General features: G+C 50.5%; 31 non-coding genes across 31 annotated transcripts; 15 read left to right on the forward strand and 16 right to left on the reverse strand.

Moving 5' to 3' along the window:
- Positions 1 to 173: 173 nt before the first annotated feature.
- Positions 174 to 247, reverse strand: TRNAT-AGU (transfer RNA threonine (anticodon AGU)). The gene has a single exon. It is a non-coding gene; the product is annotated as a tRNA-Thr (tRNA).
- Positions 248 to 1,107: 860 nt separating this feature from the next.
- TRNAS-GCU (transfer RNA serine (anticodon GCU)) lies at positions 1,108 to 1,189 on the forward strand. Its single transcript has one exon. It is a non-coding gene; the product is annotated as a tRNA-Ser (tRNA).
- Positions 1,190 to 2,486: 1,297 nt separating this feature from the next.
- On the forward strand, positions 2,487 to 2,568 carry TRNAS-GCU (transfer RNA serine (anticodon GCU)). Its single transcript has one exon. It is a non-coding gene; the product is annotated as a tRNA-Ser (tRNA).
- Positions 2,569 to 2,943: 375 nt separating this feature from the next.
- TRNAT-AGU (transfer RNA threonine (anticodon AGU)) lies at positions 2,944 to 3,017 on the reverse strand. The gene has a single exon. It is a non-coding gene; the product is annotated as a tRNA-Thr (tRNA).
- Positions 3,018 to 3,869: 852 nt separating this feature from the next.
- Positions 3,870 to 3,951, forward strand: TRNAS-GCU (transfer RNA serine (anticodon GCU)). Its single transcript has one exon. It is a non-coding gene; the product is annotated as a tRNA-Ser (tRNA).
- A 371-nt stretch (positions 3,952 to 4,322) lies between these two features.
- Positions 4,323 to 4,396, reverse strand: TRNAT-AGU (transfer RNA threonine (anticodon AGU)). The gene has a single exon. It is a non-coding gene; the product is annotated as a tRNA-Thr (tRNA).
- Positions 4,397 to 5,248: 852 nt separating this feature from the next.
- TRNAS-GCU (transfer RNA serine (anticodon GCU)) lies at positions 5,249 to 5,330 on the forward strand. Its single transcript has one exon. It is a non-coding gene; the product is annotated as a tRNA-Ser (tRNA).
- A 371-nt stretch (positions 5,331 to 5,701) lies between these two features.
- On the reverse strand, positions 5,702 to 5,775 carry TRNAT-AGU (transfer RNA threonine (anticodon AGU)). The gene has a single exon. It is a non-coding gene; the product is annotated as a tRNA-Thr (tRNA).
- Positions 5,776 to 6,627: 852 nt separating this feature from the next.
- Positions 6,628 to 6,709, forward strand: TRNAS-GCU (transfer RNA serine (anticodon GCU)). Its single transcript has one exon. It is a non-coding gene; the product is annotated as a tRNA-Ser (tRNA).
- A 371-nt stretch (positions 6,710 to 7,080) lies between these two features.
- TRNAT-AGU (transfer RNA threonine (anticodon AGU)) lies at positions 7,081 to 7,154 on the reverse strand. Its single transcript has one exon. It is a non-coding gene; the product is annotated as a tRNA-Thr (tRNA).
- An 852-nt stretch (positions 7,155 to 8,006) lies between these two features.
- On the forward strand, positions 8,007 to 8,088 carry TRNAS-GCU (transfer RNA serine (anticodon GCU)). Its single transcript has one exon. It is a non-coding gene; the product is annotated as a tRNA-Ser (tRNA).
- Positions 8,089 to 8,459: 371 nt separating this feature from the next.
- TRNAT-AGU (transfer RNA threonine (anticodon AGU)) lies at positions 8,460 to 8,533 on the reverse strand. Its single transcript has one exon. It is a non-coding gene; the product is annotated as a tRNA-Thr (tRNA).
- Positions 8,534 to 9,385: 852 nt separating this feature from the next.
- TRNAS-GCU (transfer RNA serine (anticodon GCU)) lies at positions 9,386 to 9,467 on the forward strand. The gene has a single exon. It is a non-coding gene; the product is annotated as a tRNA-Ser (tRNA).
- Positions 9,468 to 9,838: 371 nt separating this feature from the next.
- TRNAT-AGU (transfer RNA threonine (anticodon AGU)) lies at positions 9,839 to 9,912 on the reverse strand. Its single transcript has one exon. It is a non-coding gene; the product is annotated as a tRNA-Thr (tRNA).
- An 852-nt stretch (positions 9,913 to 10,764) lies between these two features.
- TRNAS-GCU (transfer RNA serine (anticodon GCU)) lies at positions 10,765 to 10,846 on the forward strand. Its single transcript has one exon. It is a non-coding gene; the product is annotated as a tRNA-Ser (tRNA).
- Positions 10,847 to 11,217: 371 nt separating this feature from the next.
- Positions 11,218 to 11,291, reverse strand: TRNAT-AGU (transfer RNA threonine (anticodon AGU)). Its single transcript has one exon. It is a non-coding gene; the product is annotated as a tRNA-Thr (tRNA).
- An 852-nt stretch (positions 11,292 to 12,143) lies between these two features.
- Positions 12,144 to 12,225, forward strand: TRNAS-GCU (transfer RNA serine (anticodon GCU)). The gene has a single exon. It is a non-coding gene; the product is annotated as a tRNA-Ser (tRNA).
- Positions 12,226 to 12,596: 371 nt separating this feature from the next.
- On the reverse strand, positions 12,597 to 12,670 carry TRNAT-AGU (transfer RNA threonine (anticodon AGU)). Its single transcript has one exon. It is a non-coding gene; the product is annotated as a tRNA-Thr (tRNA).
- An 852-nt stretch (positions 12,671 to 13,522) lies between these two features.
- On the forward strand, positions 13,523 to 13,604 carry TRNAS-GCU (transfer RNA serine (anticodon GCU)). Its single transcript has one exon. It is a non-coding gene; the product is annotated as a tRNA-Ser (tRNA).
- A 375-nt stretch (positions 13,605 to 13,979) lies between these two features.
- On the reverse strand, positions 13,980 to 14,053 carry TRNAT-AGU (transfer RNA threonine (anticodon AGU)). Its single transcript has one exon. It is a non-coding gene; the product is annotated as a tRNA-Thr (tRNA).
- An 852-nt stretch (positions 14,054 to 14,905) lies between these two features.
- On the forward strand, positions 14,906 to 14,987 carry TRNAS-GCU (transfer RNA serine (anticodon GCU)). Its single transcript has one exon. It is a non-coding gene; the product is annotated as a tRNA-Ser (tRNA).
- Positions 14,988 to 15,358: 371 nt separating this feature from the next.
- On the reverse strand, positions 15,359 to 15,432 carry TRNAT-AGU (transfer RNA threonine (anticodon AGU)). Its single transcript has one exon. It is a non-coding gene; the product is annotated as a tRNA-Thr (tRNA).
- An 852-nt stretch (positions 15,433 to 16,284) lies between these two features.
- On the forward strand, positions 16,285 to 16,366 carry TRNAS-GCU (transfer RNA serine (anticodon GCU)). The gene has a single exon. It is a non-coding gene; the product is annotated as a tRNA-Ser (tRNA).
- Positions 16,367 to 16,737: 371 nt separating this feature from the next.
- TRNAT-AGU (transfer RNA threonine (anticodon AGU)) lies at positions 16,738 to 16,811 on the reverse strand. Its single transcript has one exon. It is a non-coding gene; the product is annotated as a tRNA-Thr (tRNA).
- Positions 16,812 to 17,663: 852 nt separating this feature from the next.
- Positions 17,664 to 17,745, forward strand: TRNAS-GCU (transfer RNA serine (anticodon GCU)). The gene has a single exon. It is a non-coding gene; the product is annotated as a tRNA-Ser (tRNA).
- Positions 17,746 to 18,116: 371 nt separating this feature from the next.
- On the reverse strand, positions 18,117 to 18,190 carry TRNAT-AGU (transfer RNA threonine (anticodon AGU)). The gene has a single exon. It is a non-coding gene; the product is annotated as a tRNA-Thr (tRNA).
- A 1,309-nt stretch (positions 18,191 to 19,499) lies between these two features.
- TRNAT-AGU (transfer RNA threonine (anticodon AGU)) lies at positions 19,500 to 19,573 on the reverse strand. Its single transcript has one exon. It is a non-coding gene; the product is annotated as a tRNA-Thr (tRNA).
- An 852-nt stretch (positions 19,574 to 20,425) lies between these two features.
- On the forward strand, positions 20,426 to 20,507 carry TRNAS-GCU (transfer RNA serine (anticodon GCU)). The gene has a single exon. It is a non-coding gene; the product is annotated as a tRNA-Ser (tRNA).
- A 371-nt stretch (positions 20,508 to 20,878) lies between these two features.
- On the reverse strand, positions 20,879 to 20,952 carry TRNAT-AGU (transfer RNA threonine (anticodon AGU)). Its single transcript has one exon. It is a non-coding gene; the product is annotated as a tRNA-Thr (tRNA).
- An 852-nt stretch (positions 20,953 to 21,804) lies between these two features.
- Positions 21,805 to 21,886, forward strand: TRNAS-GCU (transfer RNA serine (anticodon GCU)). Its single transcript has one exon. It is a non-coding gene; the product is annotated as a tRNA-Ser (tRNA).
- Positions 21,887 to 22,257: 371 nt separating this feature from the next.
- Positions 22,258 to 22,331, reverse strand: TRNAT-AGU (transfer RNA threonine (anticodon AGU)). Its single transcript has one exon. It is a non-coding gene; the product is annotated as a tRNA-Thr (tRNA).
- Between the last annotated feature and the right edge of the window lie 654 nt (positions 22,332 to 22,985).

The raw sequence follows: 22,985 nt of genomic DNA on the forward strand, positions 1-22,985 counted from the left end.
GCCATCCTATATCCCTCTAAAGAAGGTGGTGGCAGAGTTCCTCCTTTTCCCGCCATTAGCCAATACACATTCTTTATCCCGCCATGGGTCTATCTTTGGGCTGTGGGAAAGGCAAGTTCGATGTCAAACGCCTCCTTATCATTTTGCAGTGAAAAGCTGAAAATAGGGAAGGTAGGCACTGCTGAGATTCGAACTCAGGATCTCCTGTTTACTAGACAGGCGCTTTAACCAACTAAGCCACAGCGCCACATGAGGAAGCCGCCGGGTGCCCGGGTTACAATACGGGCGCTTTAACCAACCAAGCCACAGTGCCACGGAAAGAAAGCGCTGGATCTCCTGTTTACTAGACAGGCGCTTGAAACGACCAAGCCACAGCGCCCTGCGAATAAACCGCCGCCGGGAAGCCTGCCAAACGGCATCTCTAATGGATGACTCCAATTTCTGCGCACCTGTATTATTTGACGCAGCCCTTACAGCGTTTGCCTTTTTATCCCATCCTCACCAGGGAGACCCATTGTGGACAATAGAAGTCCCCCCTCCCCCTTCCCTTCACGCCCCCCAAACATCCGCAGTGAGTTTCACGGGGTTGCCTTTGCAAAAGCTAAGAGACCTTCACTTCTATTCCATACTCGGCAGCAACATTTAATAATAGGAAGTCCCTGCGAGTCGTGACATTTAAGAAATCAAATCTTTTTGGGAAAGGCGCTGCTTGAAAACCGCACGGACAAATTGGCAGAATGCCACAGCAGTTGGACGCATGTGGAGGGGCTAGAGATTTGTGGTGGCGTGGCTGATTGAGCCAGCGCAGCATGCATCCAGATCTGTCTTGCTTTCACGGCATATTTAAGGAATAGACTGATTGAAGGAATGCCAGGGAAGTACAGACATGAGTAAGAACTATTGATGACTAGAGACATTTTGGCATTTAAACCCCTTGGCGTGGGGTTTATCTCTGGTAGACTTTCCACTAGAAAGACATTATATACCGTAGGAGGTGAGATGAGGCCCACTGGGCCAATGAACGACGCTACACGAGGTTAAGTGCAAATGCAGCCCAAGGCTCCTCAAAATTCTTTTGGGGATGTTGGGGAATCGGGCCGCCGCCAGGACGAGGTGGCCGAGTGGTTAAGGCGATGGACTGCTAATCCATTGTGCTCTGCATGCATGGGTTCGAATCCCATCCTCGTCGATTCTTTCTGACGTTTCCCACTTGGAAACTTGCTTTGCTGAGCCTCTTTTGTCTGCCAGCGGATGCCCAGAGCACGGACATTCACAATCACCATTCAAGAAGGGCCGTTGGCAAACTCTGCAATGACGTCTGGATGGATGGTGTGGCCGATGAAGGGGGGCACTAGGAAGTCACCTCTCTTTTCATTTGTCTGGCTTGATGCCATCCTATATCCTCTAAAGAAGGTGGTGGCAGAGTTCCTCCTTTTCCCGCCATTAGCCAATACACATTCTTTATCCCGCCATGGGTCTATCTTTGGGCTGTGGGAAAGGCAAGTTCGATGTCAAACGCCTCCTTATCATTTTGCGTGAAAAGCTGAAAATAGGGAAGGTAGGCACTGCTGAGATTCGAACTCAGGATCTCCTGTTTACTAGACAGGCGTTTTAACCAACTAAGACACAGCGCCACATGAGGAAGCCGCCGGGTGCCCGGGTTACAATACGGGCGCTTTAACCAACCAAGCCACAGTGCCACGGAAAGAAAGCGCTGGATCTCCTGTTTACTAGACAGGCGCTTGAAACGACCAAGCCACAGCGCCCTGCGAATAAACCGCCGCCGGGAAGCCTGCCAAATGGCATCTCTAATGGATGACTCCAATTTCTGCGCGCCTGTATTATTTGACGCAGCCCTTACAGCGTTTGCCTTTTTATCCCATCCTCGCCAGGAGGACCCATGTGGACAATAGAAGTCCCCCCTCCCCTTCCCTTCACGCCCCCCAAACATCCGCAGTGAGTTTCACGGGGTTGCCTTTGCAAAAGCTAAGAGACCTTCACTTCTATTCCATACTCGGCAGCAACATTTAATAATAGGAAGTCCCTGCGAGTCGTGACATTTAAGAAATCAAATCTTTTTGGGAAAGGCGCTGCTTGAAACCGCACGGACAAATTGGCAGAATGCCACAGCAGTTGGACGCATGTGGAGGGCTAGAGATTTGTGGTGGCGTGGCTGATTGAGCCAGCGCAGCATGCATCCAGATCTGTCTTGCTTTCACGGCATATTTAAGGAATAGACTGATTGAAGGAATGCCAGGGAAGTACAGACATGAGTAAGAACTATTGATGACTAGAGACATTTTGGCATTTAAACCCTTGGCGTGGGTTTATCTCTGGTAGACTTTCCACTAGAAAGACATTATATACCGTAGGAGGTGAGATAAGGCCCACTGGGCCAATGAACGACGCTACACGAGGTTGAGTGGAAACGCAGCCCAAGGCTCCTCAAAATTCTTTTGGGGATGTTGGGAATCGGCCGCCGCCAGGACGAGGTGGCCGAGTGGTTAAGGCGATGGACTGCTAATCCATTGTGCTCTGCATGCATGGGTTCGAATCCCATCCTCGTCGATTCTTTCTGACGTTTCCCACTTGGAAACTTGCTTTGCTGAGCCTCTTTTGTCTGCCAGCGGATGCCCAGAGCACGGACATTCGCAATCACCATTCAAGAAGGGCCGTTGGCAAACTCTGCAATGACGTCTGGATGGATGGATGGTGTGGCCGATGAAGGGGGGCACTAGGAAGTCACCTCTCTTTTCATTTGTCTGGCTTGATGCCATCCTATATCCTCTAAAGAAGGTGGTGGCAGAGTTCCTCCTTTTCCCGCCATTAGCCAATACACATTCTTTATCCCGCCATGGGTCTATCTTTGGGCTGTGGGAAAGGCAAGTTCGATGTCAAACGCCTCCTTATCATTTTGCGTGAAAAGCTGAAAATAGGGAAGGTAGGCACTGCTGAGATTCGAACTCAGGATCTCCTGTTTACTAGACAGGCGCTTTAACCAACTAAGCCACAGCGCCACATGAGGAAGCCGCCGGGTGCCCGGGTTACAATACGGGCGCTTTAACCAACCAAGCCACAGTGCCACGGAAAGAAAGCGCTGGATCTCCTGTTTACTAGACAGGCGCTTGAAACGACCAAGCCACAGCGCCCTGCGAATAAACCGCCGCCGGGAAGCCTGCCAAACGGCATCTCTAATGGATGACTCCAATTTCTGCGCACCTGTATTATTTGACGCAGCCCTTACAGCGTTTGCCTTTTTATCCCATCCTCACCAGGGAGACCCATGTGGACAATAGAAGTCCCCCCTCCCCTTCCCTTCACGCCCCCCAAACATCCGCAGTGAGTTTCACGGGGTTGCCTTTGCAAAAGCTAAGAGACCTTCACTTCTATTCCATACTCGGCAGCAACATTTAATAATAGGAAGTCCCTGCGAGTCGTGACATTTAAGAAATCAAATCTTTTTGGGAAAGGCGCTGCTTGAAACCGCACGGACAAATTGGCAGAATGCCACAGCAGTTGGACGCATGTGGAGGGCTAGAGATTTGTGGTGGCGTGGCTGATTGAGCCAGCGCAGCATGCATCCAGATCTGTCTTGCTTTCACGGCATATTTAAGGAATAGACTGATTGAAGGAATGCCAGGGAAGTACAGACATGAGTAAGAACTATTGATGACTAGAGACATTTTGGCATTTAAACCCTTGGCGTGGGTTTATCTCTGGTAGACTTTCCACTAGAAAGACATTATATACCGTAGGAGGTGAGATGAGGCCCACTGGGCCAATGAACGACGCTACACGAGGTTGAGTGCAAATGCAGCCCAAGGCTCCTCAAAATTCTTTTGGGGATGTTGGGAATCGGCCGCCGCCAGGACGAGGTGGCCGAGTGGTTAAGGCGATGGACTGCTAATCCATTGTGCTCTGCATGCATGGGTTCGAATCCCATCCTCGTCGATTCTTTCTGACGTTTCCCACTTGGAAACTTGCTTTGCTGAGCCTCTTTTGTCTGCCAGCGGATGCCCAGAGCACGGACATTCACAATCACCATTCAAGAAGGGCCGTTGGCAAACTCTGCAATGACGTCTGGATGGATGGTGTGGCCGATGAAGGGGGGCACTAGGAAGTCACCTCTCTTTTCATTTGTCTGGCTTGATGCCATCCTATATCCTCTAAAGAAGGTGGTGGCAGAGTTCCTCCTTTTCCCGCCATTAGCCAATACACATTCTTTATCCCGCCATGGGTCTATCTTTGGGCTGTGGGAAAGGCAAGTTCGATGTCAAACGCCTCCTTATCATTTTGCGTGAAAAGCTGAAAATAGGGAAGGTAGGCACTGCTGAGATTCGAACTCAGGATCTCCTGTTTACTAGACAGGCGCTTTAACCAACTAAGACACAGCGCCACATGAGGAAGCCGCCGGGTGCCCGGGTTACAATACGGGCGCTTTAACCAACCAAGCCACAGTGCCACGGAAAGAAAGCGCTGGATCTCCTGTTTACTAGACAGGCGCTTGAAACGACCAAGCCACAGCGCCCTGCGAATAAACCGCCGCCGGGAAGCCTGCCAAATGGCATCTCTAATGGATGACTCCAATTTCTGCGCGCCTGTATTATTTGACGCAGCCCTTACAGCGTTTGCCTTTTTATCCCATCCTCGCCAGGAGGACCCATGTGGACAATAGAAGTCCCCCCTCCCCTTCCCTTCATGCCCCCCAAACATCCGCAGTGAGTTTCACGGGGTTGCCTTTGCAAAAGCTAAGAGACCTTCACTTCTATTCCATACTCGGCAGCAACATTTAATAATAGGAAGTCCCTGCGAGTCGTGACATTTAAGAAATCAAATCTTTTTGGGAAAGGCGCTGCTTGAAACCGCACGGACAAATTGGCAGAATGCCACAGCAGTTGGACGCATGTGGAGGGCTAGAGATTTGTGGTGGCGTGGCTGATTGAGCCAGCGCAGCATGCATCCAGATCTGTCTTGCTTTCACGGCATATTTAAGGAATAGACTGATTGAAGGAATGCCAGGGAAGTACAGACATGAGTAAGAACTATTGATGACTAGAGACATTTTGGCATTTAAACCCTTGGCGTGGGTTTATCTCTGGTAGACTTTCCACTAGAAAGACATTATATACCGTAGGAGGTGAGATGAGGCCCACTGGGCCAATGAACGACGCTACACGAGGTTGAGTGGAAATGCAGCCCAAGGCTCCTCAAAATTCTTTTGGGGATGTTGGGAATCGGCCGCCGCCAGGACGAGGTGGCCGAGTGGTTAAGGCGATGGACTGCTAATCCATTGTGCTCTGCATGCATGGGTTCGAATCCCATCCTCGTCGATTCTTTCTGACGTTTCCCACTTGGAAACTTGCTTTGCTGAGCCTCTTTTGTCTGCCAGCGGATGCCCAGAGCACGGACATTCGCAAAAACCATTCAATAAGGGCCATTGGCAAACTCTGCAATGACGTCTGGATGGATGGTGTGGCCGATGAAGGGGGGCACTAGGAAGTCACCTCTCTTTTCATTTGTCTGGCTTGATGCCATCCTATATCCTCTAAAGAAGGTGGTGGCAGAGTTCCTCCTTTTCCCGCCATTAGCCAATACACATTCTTTATCCCGCCATGGGTCTATCTTTGGGCTGTGGGAAAGGCAAGTTCGATGTCAAACGCCTCCTTATCATTTTGCGTGAAAAGCTGAAAATAGGGAAGGTAGGCACTGCTGAGATTCGAACTCAGGATCTCCTGTTTACTAGACAGGCGCTTTAACCAACTAAGCCACAGCGCCACATGAGGAAGCCGCCGGGTGCCCGGGTTACAATACGGGCGCTTTAACCAACCAAGCCACAGTGCCACGGAAAGAAAGCGCTGGATCTCCTGTTTACTAGACAGGCGCTTGAAACGACCAAGCCACAGCGCCCTGCGAATAAACCGCCGCCGGGAAGCCTGCCAAACGGCATCTCTAATGGATGACTCCAATTTCTGCGCGCCTGTATTATTTGACGCAGCCCTTACAGCGTTTGCCTTTTTATCCCATCCTCACCAGGGAGACCCATGTGGACAATAGAAGTCCCCCCTCCCCTTCCCTTCACGCCCCCCAAACATCCGCAGTGAGTTTCACGGGGTTGCCTTTGCAAAAGCTAAGAGACCTTCACTTCTATTCCATACTCGGCAGCAACATTTAATAATAGGAAGTCCCTGCGAGTCGTGACATTTAAGAAATCAAATCTTTTTGGGAAAGGCGCTGCTTGAAACCGCACGGACAAATTGGCAGAATGCCACAGCAGTTGGACGCATGTGGAGGGCTAGAGATTTGTGGTGGCGTGGCTGATTGAGCCAGCGCAGCATGCATCCAGATCTGTCTTGCTTTCACGGCATATTTAAGGAATAGACTGATTGAAGGAATGCCAGGGAAGTACAGACATGAGTAAGAACTATTGATGACTAGAGACATTTTGGCATTTAAACCCTTGGCGTGGGTTTATCTCTGGTAGACTTTCCACTAGAAAGACATTATATACCGTAGGAGGTGAGATAAGGCCCACTGGGCCAATGAACGACGCTACACGAGGTTGAGTGGAAACGCAGCCCAAGGCTCCTCAAAATTCTTTTGGGGATGTTGGGAATCAGCCGCCGCCAGGACGAGGTGGCCGAGTGGTTAAGGCGATGGACTGCTAATCCATTGTGCTCTGCATGCATGGGTTCGAATCCCATCCTCGTCGATTCTTTCTGACGTTTCCCACTTGGAAACTTGCTTTGCTGAGCCTCTTTTGTCTGCCAGCGGATGCCCAGAGCACGGACATTCGCAATCACCATTCAAGAAGGGCCGTTGGCAAACTCTGCAATGACGTCTGGATGGATGGTGTGGCCGATGAAGGGGGGCACTAGGAAGTCACCTCTCTTTTCATTTGTCTGGCTTGATGCCATCCTATATCCTCTAAAGAAGGTGGTGGCAGAGTTCCTCCTTTTCCCGCCATTAGCCAATACACATTCTTTATCCCGCCATGGGTCTATCTTTGGGCTGTGGGAAAGGCAAGTTCGATGTCAAACGCCTCCTTATCATTTTGCGTGAAAAGCTGAAAATAGGGAAGGTAGGCACTGCTGAGATTCGAACTCAGGATCTCCTGTTTACTAGACAGGCGCTTTAACCAACTAAGCCACAGCGCCACATGAGGAAGCCGCCGGGTGCCCGGGTTACAATACGGGCGCTTTAACCAACCAAGCCACAGTGCCACGGAAAGAAAGCGCTGGATCTCCTGTTTACTAGACAGGCGCTTGAAACGACCAAGCCACAGCGCCCTGCGAATAAACCGCCGCCGGGAAGCCTGCCAAACGGCATCTCTAATGGATGACTCCAATTTCTGCGCACCTGTATTATTTGACGCAGCCCTTACAGCGTTTGCCTTTTTATCCCATCCTCACCAGGGAGACCCATGTGGACAATAGAAGTCCCCCCTCCCCTTCCCTTCACGCCCCCCAAACATCCGCAGTGAGTTTCACGGGGTTGCCTTTGCAAAAGCTAAGAGACCTTCACTTCTATTCCATACTCGGCAGCAACATTTAATAATAGGAAGTCCCTGCGAGTCGTGACATTTAAGAAATCAAATCTTTTTGGGAAAGGCGCTGCTTGAAACCGCACGGACAAATTGGCAGAATGCCACAGCAGTTGGACGCATGTGGAGGGCTAGAGATTTGTGGTGGCGTGGCTGATTGAGCCAGCGCAGCATGCATCCAGATCTGTCTTGCTTTCACGGCATATTTAAGGAATAGACTGATTGAAGGAATGCCAGGGAAGTACAGACATGAGTAAGAACTATTGATGACTAGAGACATTTTGGCATTTAAACCCTTGGCGTGGGTTTATCTCTGGTAGACTTTCCACTAGAAAGACATTATATACCGTAGGAGGTGAGATGAGGCCCACTGGGCCAATGAACGACGCTACACGAGGTTGAGTGCAAATGCAGCCCAAGGCTCCTCAAAATTCTTTTGGGGATGTTGGGAATCGGCCGCCGCCAGGACGAGGTGGCCGAGTGGTTAAGGCGATGGACTGCTAATCCATTGTGCTCTGCATGCATGGGTTCGAATCCCATCCTCGTCGATTCTTTCTGACGTTTCCCACTTGGAAACTTGCTTTGCTGAGCCTCTTTTGTCTGCCAGCGGATGCCCAGAGCACGGACATTCACAATCACCATTCAAGAAGGGCCGTTGGCAAACTCTGCAATGACGTCTGGATGGATGGTGTGGCCGATGAAGGGGGGCACTAGGAAGTCACCTCTCTTTTCATTTGTCTGGCTTGATGCCATCCTATATCCTCTAAAGAAGGTGGTGGCAGAGTTCCTCCTTTTCCCGCCATTAGCCAATACACATTCTTTATCCCGCCATGGGTCTATCTTTGGGCTGTGGGAAAGGCAAGTTCGATGTCAAACGCCTCCTTATCATTTTGCGTGAAAAGCTGAAAATAGGGAAGGTAGGCACTGCTGAGATTCGAACTCAGGATCTCCTGTTTACTAGACAGGCGCTTTAACCAACTAAGACACAGCGCCACATGAGGAAGCCGCCGGGTGCCCGGGTTACAATACGGGCGCTTTAACCAACCAAGCCACAGTGCCACGGAAAGAAAGCGCTGGATCTCCTGTTTACTAGACAGGCGCTTGAAACGACCAAGCCACAGCGCCCTGCGAATAAACCGCCGCCGGGAAGCCTGCCAAATGGCATCTCTAATGGATGACTCCAATTTCTGCGCGCCTGTATTATTTGACGCAGCCCTTACAGCGTTTGCCTTTTTATCCCATCCTCGCCAGGAGGACCCATGTGGACAATAGAAGTCCCCCCTCCCCTTCCCTTCATGCCCCCCAAACATCCGCAGTGAGTTTCACGGGGTTGCCTTTGCAAAAGCTAAGAGACCTTCACTTCTATTCCATACTCGGCAGCAACATTTAATAATAGGAAGTCCCTGCGAGTCGTGACATTTAAGAAATCAAATCTTTTTGGGAAAGGCGCTGCTTGAAACCGCACGGACAAATTGGCAGAATGCCACAGCAGTTGGACGCATGTGGAGGGCTAGAGATTTGTGGTGGCGTGGCTGATTGAGCCAGCGCAGCATGCATCCAGATCTGTCTTGCTTTCACGGCATATTTAAGGAATAGACTGATTGAAGGAATGCCAGGTAAGTACAGACATGAGTAAGAACTATTGATGACTAGAGACATTTTGGCATTTAAACCCTTGGCGTGGGTTTATCTCTGGTAGACTTTCCACTAGAAAGACATTATATACCGTAGGAGGTGAGATGAGGCCCACTGGGCCAATGAACGACGCTACACGAGGTTGAGTGGAAATGCAGCCCAAGGCTCCTCAAAATTCTTTTGGGGATGTTGGGAATCGGCCGCCGCCAGGACGAGGTGGCCGAGTGGTTAAGGCGATGGACTGCTAATCCATTGTGCTCTGCATGCATGGGTTCGAATCCCATCCTCGTCGATTCTTTCTGACGTTTCCCACTTGGAAACTTGCTTTGCTGAGCCTCTTTTGTCTGCCAGCGGATGCCCAGAGCACGGACATTCGCAATCACCATTCAAGAAGGGCTGTTGGCAAACTCTGCAATGACGTCTGGATGGATGGTGTGGCCGATGAAGGGGGGCACTAGGAAGTCACCTCTCTTTTCATTTGTCTGGCTTGATGCCATCCTATATCCTCTAAAGAAGGTGGTGGCAGAGTTCCTCCTTTTCCCGCCATTAGCCAATACACATTCTTTATCCCGCCATGGGTCTATCTTTGGGCTGTGGGAAAGGCAAGTTCGATGTCAAACGCCTCCTTATCATTTTGCGTGAAAAGCTGAAAATAGGGAAGGTAGGCACTGCTGAGATTCGAACTCAGGATCTCCTGTTTACTAGACAGGCGCTTTAACCAACTAAGCCACAGCGCCACATGAGGAAGCCGCCGGGTGCCCGGGTTACAATACGGGCGCTTTAACCAACCAAGCCACAGTGCCACGGAAAGAAAGCGCTGGATCTCCTGTTTACTAGACAGGCGCTTGAAACGACCAAGCCACAGCGCCCTGCGAATAAACCGCCGCCGGGAAGCCTGCCAAACGGCATCTCTAATGGATGACTCCAATTTCTGCGCGCCTGTATTATTTGACGCAGCCCTTACAGCGTTTGCCTTTTTATCCCATCCTCACCAGGGAGACCCATGTGGACAATAGAAGTCCCCCCTCCCCTTCCCTTCACGCCCCCCAAACATCCGCAGTGAGTTTCACGGGGTTGCCTTTGCAAAAGCTAAGAGACCTTCACTTCTATTCCATACTCGGCAGCAACATTTAATAATAGGAAGTCCCTGCGAGTCGTGACATTTAAGAAATCAAATCTTTTTGGGAAAGGCGCTGCTTGAAACCGCACGGACAAATTGGCAGAATGCCACAGCAGTTGGACGCATGTGGAGGGCTAGAGATTTGTGGTGGCGTGGCTGATTGAGCCAGCGCAGCATGCATCCAGATCTGTCTTGCTTTCACGGCATATTTAAGGAATAGACTGATTGAAGGAATGCCAGGGAAGTACAGACATGAGTAAGAACTATTGATGACTAGAGACATTTTGGCATTTAAACCCTTGGCGTGGGTTTATCTCTGGTAGACTTTCCACTAGAAAGACATTATATACCGTAGGAGGTGAGATAAGGCCCACTGGGCCAATGAACGACGCTACACGAGGTTGAGTGGAAACGCAGCCCAAGGCTCCTCAAAATTCTTTTGGGGATGTTGGGAATCGGCCGCCGCCAGGACGAGGTGGCCGAGTGGTTAAGGCGATGGACTGCTAATCTATTGTGCTCTGCATGCATGGGTTCGAATCCCATCCTCGTCGATTCTTTCTGACGTTTCCCACTTGGAAACTTGCTTTGCTGAGCCTCTTTTGTCTGCCAGCGGATGCCCAGAGCACGGACATTCGCAATCACCATTCAAGAAGGGCCGTTGGCAAACTCTGCAATGACGTCTGGATGGATGGTGTGGCCGATGAAGGGGGGCACTAGGAAGTCACCTCTCTTTTCATTTGTCTGGCTTGATGCCATCCTATATCCTCTAAAGAAGGTGGTGGCAGAGTTCCTCCTTTTCCCGCCATTAGCCAATACACATTCTTTATCCCGCCATGGGTCTATCTTTGGGCTGTGGGAAAGGCAAGTTCGATGTCAAACGCCTCCTTATCATTTTGCGTGAAAAGCTGAAAATAGGGAAGGTAGGCACTGCTGAGATTCGAACTCAGGATCTCCTGTTTACTAGACAGGCGCTTTAACCAACTAAGCCACAGCGCCACATGAGGAAGCCGCCGGGTGCCCGGGTTACAATACGGGCGCTTTAACCAACCAAGCCACAGTGCCACGGAAAGAAAGCGCTGGATCTCCTGTTTACTAGACAGGCGCTTGAAACGACCAAGCCACAGCGCCCTGCGAATAAACCGCCGCCGGGAAGCCTGCCAAACGGCATCTCTAATGGATGACTCCAATTTCTGCGCACCTGTATTATTTGACGCAGCCCTTACAGCGTTTGCCTTTTTATCCCATCCTCACCAGGGAGACCCATGTGGACAATAGAAGTCCCCCCTCCCCTTCCCTTCACGCCCCCCAAACATCCGCAGTGAGTTTCACGGGGTTGCCTTTGCAAAAGCTAAGAGACCTTCACTTCTATTCCATACTCGGCAGCAACATTTAATAATAGGAAGTCCCTGCGAGTCGTGACATTTAAGAAATCAAATCTTTTTGGGAAAGGCGCTGCTTGAAACCGCACGGACAAATTGGCAGAATGCCACAGCAGTTGGACGCATGTGGAGGGCTAGAGATTTGTGGTGGCGTGGCTGATTGAGCCAGCGCAGCATGCATCCAGATCTGTCTTGCTTTCACGGCATATTTAAGGAATAGACTGATTGAAGGAATGCCAGGGAAGTACAGACATGAGTAAGAACTATTGATGACTAGAGACATTTTGGCATTTAAACCCTTGGCGTGGGTTTATCTCTGGTAGACTTTCCACTAGAAAGACATTATATACCGTAGGAGGTGAGATGAGGCCCACTGGGCCAATGAACGACGCTACACGAGGTTGAGTGCAAATGCAGCCCAAGGCTCCTCAAAATTCTTTTGGGGATGTTGGGAATCGGCCGCCGCCAGGACGAGGTGGCCGAGTGGTTAAGGCGATGGACTGCTAATCCATTGTGCTCTGCATGCATGGGTTCGAATCCCATCCTCGTCGATTCTTTCTGACGTTTCCCACTTGGAAACTTGCTTTGCTGAGCCTCTTTTGTCTGCCAGCGGATGCCCAGAGCACGGACATTCACAATCACCATTCAAGAAGGGCCGTTGGCAAACTCTGCAATGACGTCTGGATGGATGGTGTGGCCGATGAAGGGGGGCACTAGGAAGTCACCTCTCTTTTCATTTGTCTGGCTTGATGCCATCCTATATCCTCTAAAGAAGGTGGTGGCAGAGTTCCTCCTTTTCCCGCCATTAGCCAATACACATTCTTTATCCCGCCATGGGTCTATCTTTGGGCTGTGGGAAAGGCAAGTTCGATGTCAAACGCCTCCTTATCATTTTGCGTGAAAAGCTGAAAATAGGGAAGGTAGGCACTGCTGAGATTCGAACTCAGGATCTCCTGTTTACTAGACAGGCGCTTTAACCAACTAAGACACAGCGCCACATGAGGAAGCCGCCGGGTGCCCGGGTTACAATACGGGCGCTTTAACCAACCAAGCCACAGTGCCACGGAAAGAAAGCGCTGGATCTCCTGTTTACTAGACAGGCGCTTGAAACGACCAAGCCACAGCGCCCTGCGAATAAACCGCCGCCGGGAAGCCTGCCAAACGGCATCTCTAATGGATGACTCCAATTTCTGCGCGCCTGTATTATTTGACGAAGCCCTTACAGCGTTTGCCTTTTTATCCCATCCTCGCCAGGAGGACCCATGTGGACAATAGAAGTCCCCCCTCCCCTTCCCTTCATGCCCCCCAAACATCCGCAGTGAGTTTCACGGGGTTGCCTTTGCAAAAGCTAAGAGACCTTCACTTCTATTCCATACTCGGCAGCAACATTTAATAATAGGAAGTCCCTGCGAGTCGTGACATTTAAGAAATCAAATCTTTTTGGGAAAGGCGCTGCTTGAAACCGCACGGACAAATTGGCAGAATGCCACAGCAGTTGGACGCATGTGGAGGGCTAGAGATTTGTGGTGGCGTGGCTGATTGAGCCAGCGCAGCATGCATCCAGATCTGTCTTGCTTTCACGGCATATTTAAGGAATAGACTGATTGAAGGAATGCCAGGTAAGTAAAGACATGAGTAAGAACTATTGATGACTAGAGACATTTTGGCATTTAAACCCTTGGCGTGGGTTTATCTCTGGTAGACTTTCCACTAGAAAGACATTATATACCGTAGGAGGTGAGATAAGGCCCACTGGGCCAATGAACGACGCTACACGAGGTTGAGTGGAAATGCAGCCCAAGGCTCCTCAAAATTCTTTTGGGGATGTTGGGAATCGGCCGCCGCCAGGACGAGGTGGCCGAGTGGTTAAGGCGATGGACTGCTAATCCATTGTGCTCTGCATGCATGGGTTCGAATCCCATCCTCGTCGATTCTTTCTGACGTTTCCCACTTGGAAACTTGCTTTGCTGAGCCTCTTTTGTCTGCCAGCGGATGCCCAGAGCACGGACATTCGCAATCACCATTCAAGAAGGGCCGTTGGCAAACTCTGCAATGACGTCTGGATGGATGGATGGTGTGGCCGATGAAGGGGGGCACTAGGAAGTCACCTCTCTTTTCATTTGTCTGGCTTGATGCCATCCTATATCCTCTAAAGAAGGTGGTGGCAGAGTTCCTCCTTTTCCCGCCATTAGCCAATACACATTCTTTATCCCGCCATGGGTCTATCTTTGGGCTGTGGGAAAGGCAAGTTCGATGTCAAACGCCTCCTTATCATTTTGCGTGAAAAGCTGAAAATAGGGAAGGTAGGCACTGCTGAGATTCGAACTCAGGATCTCCTGTTTACTAGACAGGCGCTTTAACCAACTAAGACACAGCGCCACATGAGGAAGCCGCCGGGTGCCCGGGTTACAATACGGGCGCTTTAACCAACCAAGCCACAGTGCCACGGAAAGAAAGCGCTGGATCTCCTGTTTACTAGACAGGCGCTTGAAACGACCAAGCCACAGCGCCCTGCGAATAAACCGCCGCCGGGAAGCCTGCCAAATGGCATCTCTAATGGATGACTCCAATTTCTGCGCGCCTGTATTATTTGACGCAGCCCTTACAGCGTTTGCCTTTTTATCCCATCCTCGCCAGGAGGACCCATGTGGACAATAGAAGTCCCCCCTCCCCTTCCCTTCATGCCCCCCAAACATCCGCAGTGAGTTTCACGGGGTTGCCTTTGCAAAAGCTAAGAGACCTTCACTTCTATTCCATACTCGGCAGCAACATTTAATAATAGGAAGTCCCTGCGAGTCGTGACATTTAAGAAATCAAATCTTTTTGGGAAAGGCGCTGCTTGAAACCGCACGGACAAATTGGCAGAATGCCACAGCAGTTGGACGCATGTGGAGGGCTAGAGATTTGTGGTGGCGTGGCTGATTGAGCCAGCGCAGCATGCATCCAGATCTGTCTTGCTTTCACGGCATATTTAAGGAATAGACTGATTGAAGGAATGCCAGGGAAGTACAGACATGAGTAAGAACTATTGATGACTAGAGACATTTTGGCATTTAAACCCTTGGCGTGGGTTTATCTCTGGTAGACTTTCCACTAGAAAGACATTATATACCGTAGGAGGTGAGATGAGGCCCACTGGGCCAATGAACGACGCTACACGAGGTTGAGTGGAAATGCAGCCCAAGGCTCCTCAAAATTCTTTTGGGGATGTTGGGAATCGGCCGCCGCCAGGACGAGGTGGCCGAGTGGTTAAGGCGATGGACTGCTAATCCATTGTGCTCTGCATGCATGGGTTCGAATCCCATCCTCGTCGATTCTTTCTGACGTTTCCCACTTGGAAACTTGCTTTGCTGAGCCTCTTTTGTCTGCCAGCGGATGCCCAGAGCACGGACATTCGCAAAAACCATTCAATAAGGGCCATTGGCAAACTCTGCAATGACGTCTGGATGGATGGTGTGGCCGATGAAGGGGGGCACTAGGAAGTCACCTCTCTTTTCATTTGTCTGGCTTGATGCCATCCTATATCCTCTAAAGAAGGTGGTGGCAGAGTTCCTCCTTTTCCCGCCATTAGCCAATACACATTCTTTATCCCGCCATGGGTCTATCTTTGGGCTGTGGGAAAGGCAAGTTCGATGTCAAACGCCTCCTTATCATTTTGCGTGAAAAGCTGAAAATAGGGAAGGTAGGCACTGCTGAGATTCGAACTCAGGATCTCCTGTTTACTAGACAGGCGCTTTAACCAACTAAGCCACAGCGCCACATGAGGAAGCCGCCGGGTGCCCGGGTTACAATACGGGCGCTTTAACCAACCAAGCCACAGTGCCACGGAAAGAAAGCGCTGGATCTCCTGTTTACTAGACAGGCGCTTGAAACGACCAAGCCACAGCGCCCTGCGAATAAACCGCCGCCGGGAAGCCTGCCAAACGGCATCTCTAATGGATGACTCCAATTTCTGCGCGCCTGTATTATTTGACGCAGCCCTTACAGCGTTTGCCTTTTTATCCCATCCTCACCAGGGAGACCCATGTGGACAATAGAAGTCCCCCCTCCCCTTCCCTTCACGCCCCCCAAACATCCGCAGTGAGTTTCACGGGGTTGCCTTTGCAAAAGCTAAGAGACCTTCACTTCTATTCCATACTCGGCAGCAACATTTAATAATAGGAAGTCCCTGCGAGTCGTGACATTTAAGAAATCAAATCTTTTTGGGAAAGGCGCTGCTTGAAACCGCACGGACAAATTGGCAGAATGCCACAGCAGTTGGACGCATGTGGAGGGCTAGAGATTTGTGGTGGCGTGGCTGATTGAGCCAGCGCAGCATGCATCCAGATCTGTCTTGCTTTCACGGCATATTTAAGGAATAGACTGATTGAAGGAATGCCAGGGAAGTACAGACATGAGTAAGAACTATTGATGACTAGAGACATTTTGGCATTTAAACCCTTGGCGTGGGTTTATCTCTGGTAGACTTTCCACTAGAAAGACATTATATACCGTAGGAGGTGAGATAAGGCCCACTGGGCCAATGAACGACGCTACACGAGGTTGAGTGGAAACGCAGCCCAAGGCTCCTCAAAATTCTTTTGGGGATGTTGGGAATCGGCCGCCGCCAGGACGAGGTGGCCGAGTGGTTAAGGCGATGGACTGCTAATCCATTGTGCTCTGCATGCATGGGTTCGAATCCCATCCTCGTCGATTCTTTCTGACGTTTCCCACTTGGAAACTTGCTTTGCTGAGCTTCTTTTGTCTGCCAGCGGATGCCCAGAGCACGGACATTCGCAATCACCATTCAAGAAGGGCCGTTGGCAAACTCTGCAATGACGTCTGGATGGATGGTGTGGCCGATGAAGGGGGGCACTAGGAAGTCACCTCTCTTTTCATTTGTCTGGCTTGATGCCATCCTATATCCTCTAAAGAAGGTGGTGGCAGAGTTCCTCCTTTTCCCGCCATTAGCCAATACACATTCTTTATCCCGCCATGGGTCTATCTTTGGGCTGTGGGAAAGGCAAGTTCGATGTCAAACGCCTCCTTATCATTTTGCGTGAAAAGCTGAAAATAGGGAAGGTAGGCACTGCTGAGATTCGAACTCAGGATCTCCTGTTTACTAGACAGGCGCTTTAACCAACTAAGCCACAGCGCCACATGAGGAAGCCGCCGGGTGCCCGGGTTACAATATGGGCGCTTTAACCAACCAAGCCACAGTGCCACGGAAAGAAAGCGCTGGATCTCCTGTTTACTAGACAGGCGCTTGAAACGACCAAGCCACAGCGCCCTGCGAATAAACCGCCGCCGGGAAGCCTGCCAAACGGCATCTCTAATGGATGACTCCAATTTCTGCGCACCTGTATTATTTGACGCAGCCCTTACAGCGTTTGCCTTTTTATCCCATCCTCACCAGGGAGACCCATGTGGACAATAGAAGTCCCCCCTCCCCTTCCCTTCACGCCCCCCAAACATCCGCAGTGAGTTTCACGGGGTTGCCTTTGCAAAAGCTAAGAGACCTTCACTTCTATTCCATACTCGGCAGCAACATTTAATAATAGGAAGTCCCTGCGAGTCGTGACATTTAAGAAATCAAATCTTTTTGGGAAAGGCGCTGCTTGAAACCGCACGGACAAATTGGCAGAATGCCACAGCAGTTGGACGCATGTGGAGGGCTAGAGATTTGTGGTGGCGTGGCTGATTGAGCCAGCGCAGCATGCATCCAGATCTGTCTTGCTTTCACGGCATATTTAAGGAATAGACTGATTGAAGGAATGCCAGGGAAGTACAGACATGAGTAAGAACTATTGATGACTAGAGACATTTTGGCATTTAAACCCTTGGCGTGGGTTTATCTCTGGTAGACTTTCCACTAGAAAGACATTATATACCGTAGGAGGTGAGATGAGGCCCACTGGGCCAATGAACGACGCTACACGAGGTTGAGTGCAAATGCAGCCCAAGGCTCCTCAAAATTCTTTTGGGGATGTTGGGAATCGGCCGCCGCCAGGACGAGGTGGCCGAGTGGTTAAGGCGATGGACTGCTAATCCATTGTGCTCTGCATGCATGGGTTCGAATCCCATCCTCGTCGATTCTTTCTGACGTTTCCCACTTGGAAACTTGCTTTGCTGAGCCTCTTTTGTCTGCCAGCGGATGCCCAGAGCACGGACATTCACAATCACCATTCAAGAAGGGCCGTTGGCAAACTCTGCAATGACGTCTGGATGGATGGTGTGGCCGATGAAGGGGGGCACTAGGAAGTCACCTCTCTTTTCATTTGTCTGGCTTGATGCCATCCTATATCCTCTAAAGAAGGTGGTGGCAGAGTTCCTCCTTTTCCCGCCATTAGCCAATACACATTCTTTATCCCGCCATGGGTCTATCTTTGGGCTGTGGGAAAGGCAAGTTCGATGTCAAACGCCTCCTTATCATTTTGCGTGAAAAGCTGAAAATAGGGAAGGTAGGCACTGCTGAGATTCGAACTCAGGATCTCCTGTTTACTAGACAGGCGCTTTAACCAACTAAGACACAGCGCCACATGAGGAAGCCGCCGGGTGCCCGGGTTACAATACGGGCGCTTTAACCAACCAAGCCACAGTGCCACGGAAAGAAAGCGCTGGATCTCCTGTTTACTAGACAGGCGCTTGAAACGACCAAGCCACAGCGCCCTGCGAATAAACCGCCGCCGGGAAGCCTGCCAAACGGCATCTCTAATGGATGACTCCAATTTCTGCGCGCCTGTATTATTTGACGAAGCCCTTACAGCGTTTGCCTTTTTATCCCATCCTCGCCAGGAGGACCCATGTGGACAATAGAAGTCCCCCCTCCCCTTCCCTTCATGCCCCCCAAACATCCGCAGTGAGTTTCACGGGGTTGCCTTTGCAAAAGCTAAGAGACCTTCACTTCTATTCCATACTCGGCAGCAACATTTAATAATAGGAAGTCCCTGCGAGTCGTGACATTTAAGAAATCAAATCTTTTTGGGAAAGGCGCTGCTTGAAACCGCACGGACAAATTGGCAGAATGCCACAGCAGTTGGACGCATGTGGAGGGCTAGAGATTTGTGGTGGCGTGGCTGATTGAGCCAGCGCAGCATGCATCCAGATCTGTCTTGCTTTCACGGCATATTTAAGGAATAGACTGATTGAAGGAATGCCAGGTAAGTAAAGACATGAGTAAGAACTATTGATGACTAGAGACATTTTGGCATTTAAACCCTTGGCGTGGGTTTATCTCTGGTAGACTTTCCACTAGAAAGACATTATATACCGTAGGAGGTGAGATAAGGCCCACTGGGCCAATGAACGACGCTACACGAGGTTGAGTGGAAATGCAGCCCAAGGCTCCTCAAAATTCTTTTGGGGATGTTGGGAATCGGCCGCCGCCAGGACCAGGTGGCCGAGTGGTTAAGGCGATGGACTGCTAATCCATTGTGCTCTGCATGCATGGGTTCGAATCCCATCCTCGTCGATTCTTTCTGACGTTTCCCACTTGGAAACTTGCTTTGCTGAGCCTCTTTTGTCTGCCAGCGGATGCCCAGAGCACGGACATTCGCAATCACCATTCAAGAAGGGCCGTTGGCAAACTCTGCAATGACGTCTGGATGGATGGATGGTGTGGCCGATGAAGGGGGGCACTAGGAAGTCACCTCTCTTTTCATTTGTCTGGCTTGATGCCATCCTATATCCTCTAAAGAAGGTGGTGGCAGAGTTCCTCCTTTTCCCGCCATTAGCCAATACACATTCTTTATCCCGCCATGGGTCTATCTTTGGGCTGTGGGAAAGGCAAGTTCGATGTCAAACGCCTCCTTATCATTTTGCGTGAAAAGCTGAAAATAGGGAAGGTAGGCACTGCTGAGATTCGAACTCAGGATCTCCTGTTTACTAGACAGGCGCTTTAACCAACTAAGACACAGCGCCACATGAGGAAGCCGCCGGGTGCCCGGGTTACAATACGGGCGCTTTAACCAACCAAGCCACAGTGCCACGGAAAGAAAGCGCTGGATCTCCTGTTTACTAGACAGGCGCTTGAAACGACCAAGCCACAGCGCCCTGCGAATAAACCGCCGCCGGGAAGCCTGCCAAATGGCATCTCTAATGGATGACTCCAATTTCTGCGCGCCTGTATTATTTGACGCAGCCCTTACAGCGTTTGCCTTTTTATCCCATCCTCGCCAGGAGGACCCATGTGGACAATAGAAGTCCCCCCTCCCCTTCCCTTCATGCCCCCCAAACATCCGCAGTGAGTTTCACGGGGTTGCCTTTGCAAAAGCTAAGAGACCTTCACTTCTATTCCATACTCGGCAGCAACATTTAATAATAGGAAGTCCCTGCGAGTCGTGACATTTAAGAAATCAAATCTTTTTGGGAAAGGCGCTGCTTGAAACCGCACGGACAAATTGGCAGAATGCCACAGCAGTTGGACGCATGTGGAGGGCTAGAGATTTGTGGTGGCGTGGCTGATTGAGCCAGCGCAGCATGCATCCAGATCTGTCTTGCTTTCACGGCATATTTAAGGAATAGACTGATTGAAGGAATGCCAGGTAAGTACAGACATGAGTAAGAACTATTGATGACTAGAGACATTTTGGCATTTAAACCCTTGGCGTGGGTTTATCTCTGGTAGACTTTCCACTAGAAAGACATTATATACCGTAGGAGGTGAGATGAGGCCCACTGGGCCAATGAACGACGCTACACGAGGTTGAGTGGAAATGCAGCCCAAGGCTCCTCAAAATTCTTTTGGGGATGTTGGGAATCGGCCGCCGCCAGGACGAGGTGGCCGAGTGGTTAAGGCGATGGACTGCTAATCCATTGTGCTCTGCATGCATGGGTTCGAATCCCATCCTCGTCGATTCTTTCTGACGTTTCCCACTTGGAAACTTGCTTTGCTGAGCCTCTTTTGTCTGCCAGCGGATGCCCAGAGCACGGACATTCGCAATCACCATTCAAGAAGGGCTGTTGGCAAACTCTGCAATGACGTCTGGATGGATGGTGTGGCCGATGAAGGGGGGCACTAGGAAGTCACCTCTCTTTTCATTTGTCTGGCTTGATGCCATCCTATATCCTCTAAAGAAGGTGGTGGCAGAGTTCCTCCTTTTCCCGCCATTAGCCAATACACATTCTTTATCCCGCCATGGGTCTATCTTTGGGCTGTGGGAAAGGCAAGTTCGATGTCAAACGCCTCCTTATCATTTTGCGTGAAAAGCTGAAAATAGGGAAGGTAGGCACTGCTGAGATTCGAACTCAGGATCTCCTGTTTACTAGACAGGCGCTTTAACCAACTAAGCCACAGCGCCACATGAGGAAGCCGCCGGGTGCCCGGGTTACAATACGGGCGCTTTAACCAACCAAGCCACAGTGCCACGGAAAGAAAGCGCTGGATCTCCTGTTTACTAGACAGGCGCTTGAAACGACCAAGCCACAGCGCCCTGCGAATAAACCGCCGCCGGGAAGCCTGCCAAACGGCATCTCTAATGGATGACTCCAATTTCTGCGCGCCTGTATTATTTGACGCAGCCCTTACAGCGTTTGCCTTTTTATCCCATCCTCACCAGGGAGACCCATGTGGACAATAGAAGTCCCCCCTCCCCTTCCCTTCACGCCCCCCAAACATCCGCAGTGAGTTTCACGGGGTTGCCTTTGCAAAAGCTAAGAGACCTTCACTTCTATTCCATACTCGGCAGCAACATTTAATAATAGGAAGTCCCTGCGAGTCGTGACATTTAAGAAATCAAATCTTTTTGGGAAAGGCGCTGCTTGAAACCGCACGGACAAATTGGCAGAATGCCACAGCAGTTGGACGCATGTGGAGGGCTAGAGATTTGTGGTGGCGTGGCTGATTGAGCCAGCGCAGCATGCATCCAGATCTGTCTTGCTTTCACGGCATATTTAAGGAATAGACTGATTGAAGGAATGCCAGGGAAGTACAGACATGAGTAAGAACTATTGATGACTAGAGACATTTTGGCATTTAAACCCTTGGCGTGGGTTTATCTCTGGTAGACTTTCCACTAGAAAGACATTATATACCGTAGGAGGTGAGATAAGGCCCACTGGGCCAATGAACGACGCTACACGAGGTTGAGTGGAAACGCAGCCCAAGGCTCCTCAAAATTCTTTTGGGGATGTTGGGAATCGGCCGCCGCCAGGACGAGGTGGCCGAGTGGTTAAGGCGATGGACTGCTAATCTATTGTGCTCTGCATGCATGGGTTCGAATCCCATCCTCGTCGATTCTTTCTGACGTTTCCCACTTGGAAACTTGCTTTGCTGAGCCTCTTTTGTCTGCCAGCGGATGCCCAGAGCACGGACATTCGCAATCACCATTCAAGAAGGGCCGTTGGCAAACTCTGCAATGACGTCTGGATGGATGGTGTGGCCGATGAAGGGGGGCACTAGGAAGTCACCTCTCTTTTCATTTGTCTGGCTTGATGCCATCCTATATCCTCTAAAGAAGGTGGTGGCAGAGTTCCTCCTTTTCCCGCCATTAGCCAATACACATTCTTTATCCCGCCATGGGTCTATCTTTGGGCTGTGGGAAAGGCAAGTTCGATGTCAAACGCCTCCTTATCATTTTGCGTGAAAAGCTGAAAATAGGGAAGGTAGGCACTGCTGAGATTCGAACTCAGGATCTCCTGTTTACTAGACAGGCGCTTTAACCAACTAAGCCACAGCGCCACATGAGGAAGCCGCCGGGTGCCCGGGTTACAATACGGGCGCTTTAACCAACCAAGCCACAGTGCCACGGAAAGAAAGCGCTGGATCTCCTGTTTACTAGACAGGCGCTTGAAACGACCAAGCCACAGCGCCCTGCGAATAAACCGCCGCCGGGAAGCCTGCCAAACGGCATCTCTAATGGATGACTCCAATTTCTGCGCACCTGTATTATTTGACGCAGCCCTTACAGCGTTTGCCTTTTTATCCCATCCTCACCAGGGAGACCCATGTGGACAATAGAAGTCCCCCCTCCCCTTCCCTTCACGCCCCCCAAACATCCGCAGTGAGTTTCACGGGGTTGCCTTTGCAAAAGCTAAGAGACCTTCACTTCTATTCCATACTCGGCAGCAACATTTAATAATAGGAAGTCCCTGCGAGTCGTGACATTTAAGAAATCAAATCTTTTTGGGAAAGGCGCTGCTTGAAACCGCACGGACAAATTGGCAGAATGCCACAGCAGTTGGACGCATGTGGAGGGCTAGAGATTTGTGGTGGCGTGGCTGATTGAGCCAGCGCAGCATGCATCCAGATCTGTCTTGCTTTCACGGCATATTTAAGGAATAGACTGATTGAAGGAATGCCAGGGAAGTACAGACATGAGTAAGAACTATTGAT

Source organism: Leptodactylus fuscus, chromosome 7 (genome assembly GCF_031893055.1).
Source record: "Leptodactylus fuscus isolate aLepFus1 chromosome 7, aLepFus1.hap2, whole genome shotgun sequence".
Classification (NCBI taxonomy): domain Eukaryota; kingdom Metazoa; phylum Chordata; class Amphibia; order Anura; family Leptodactylidae; genus Leptodactylus; species Leptodactylus fuscus.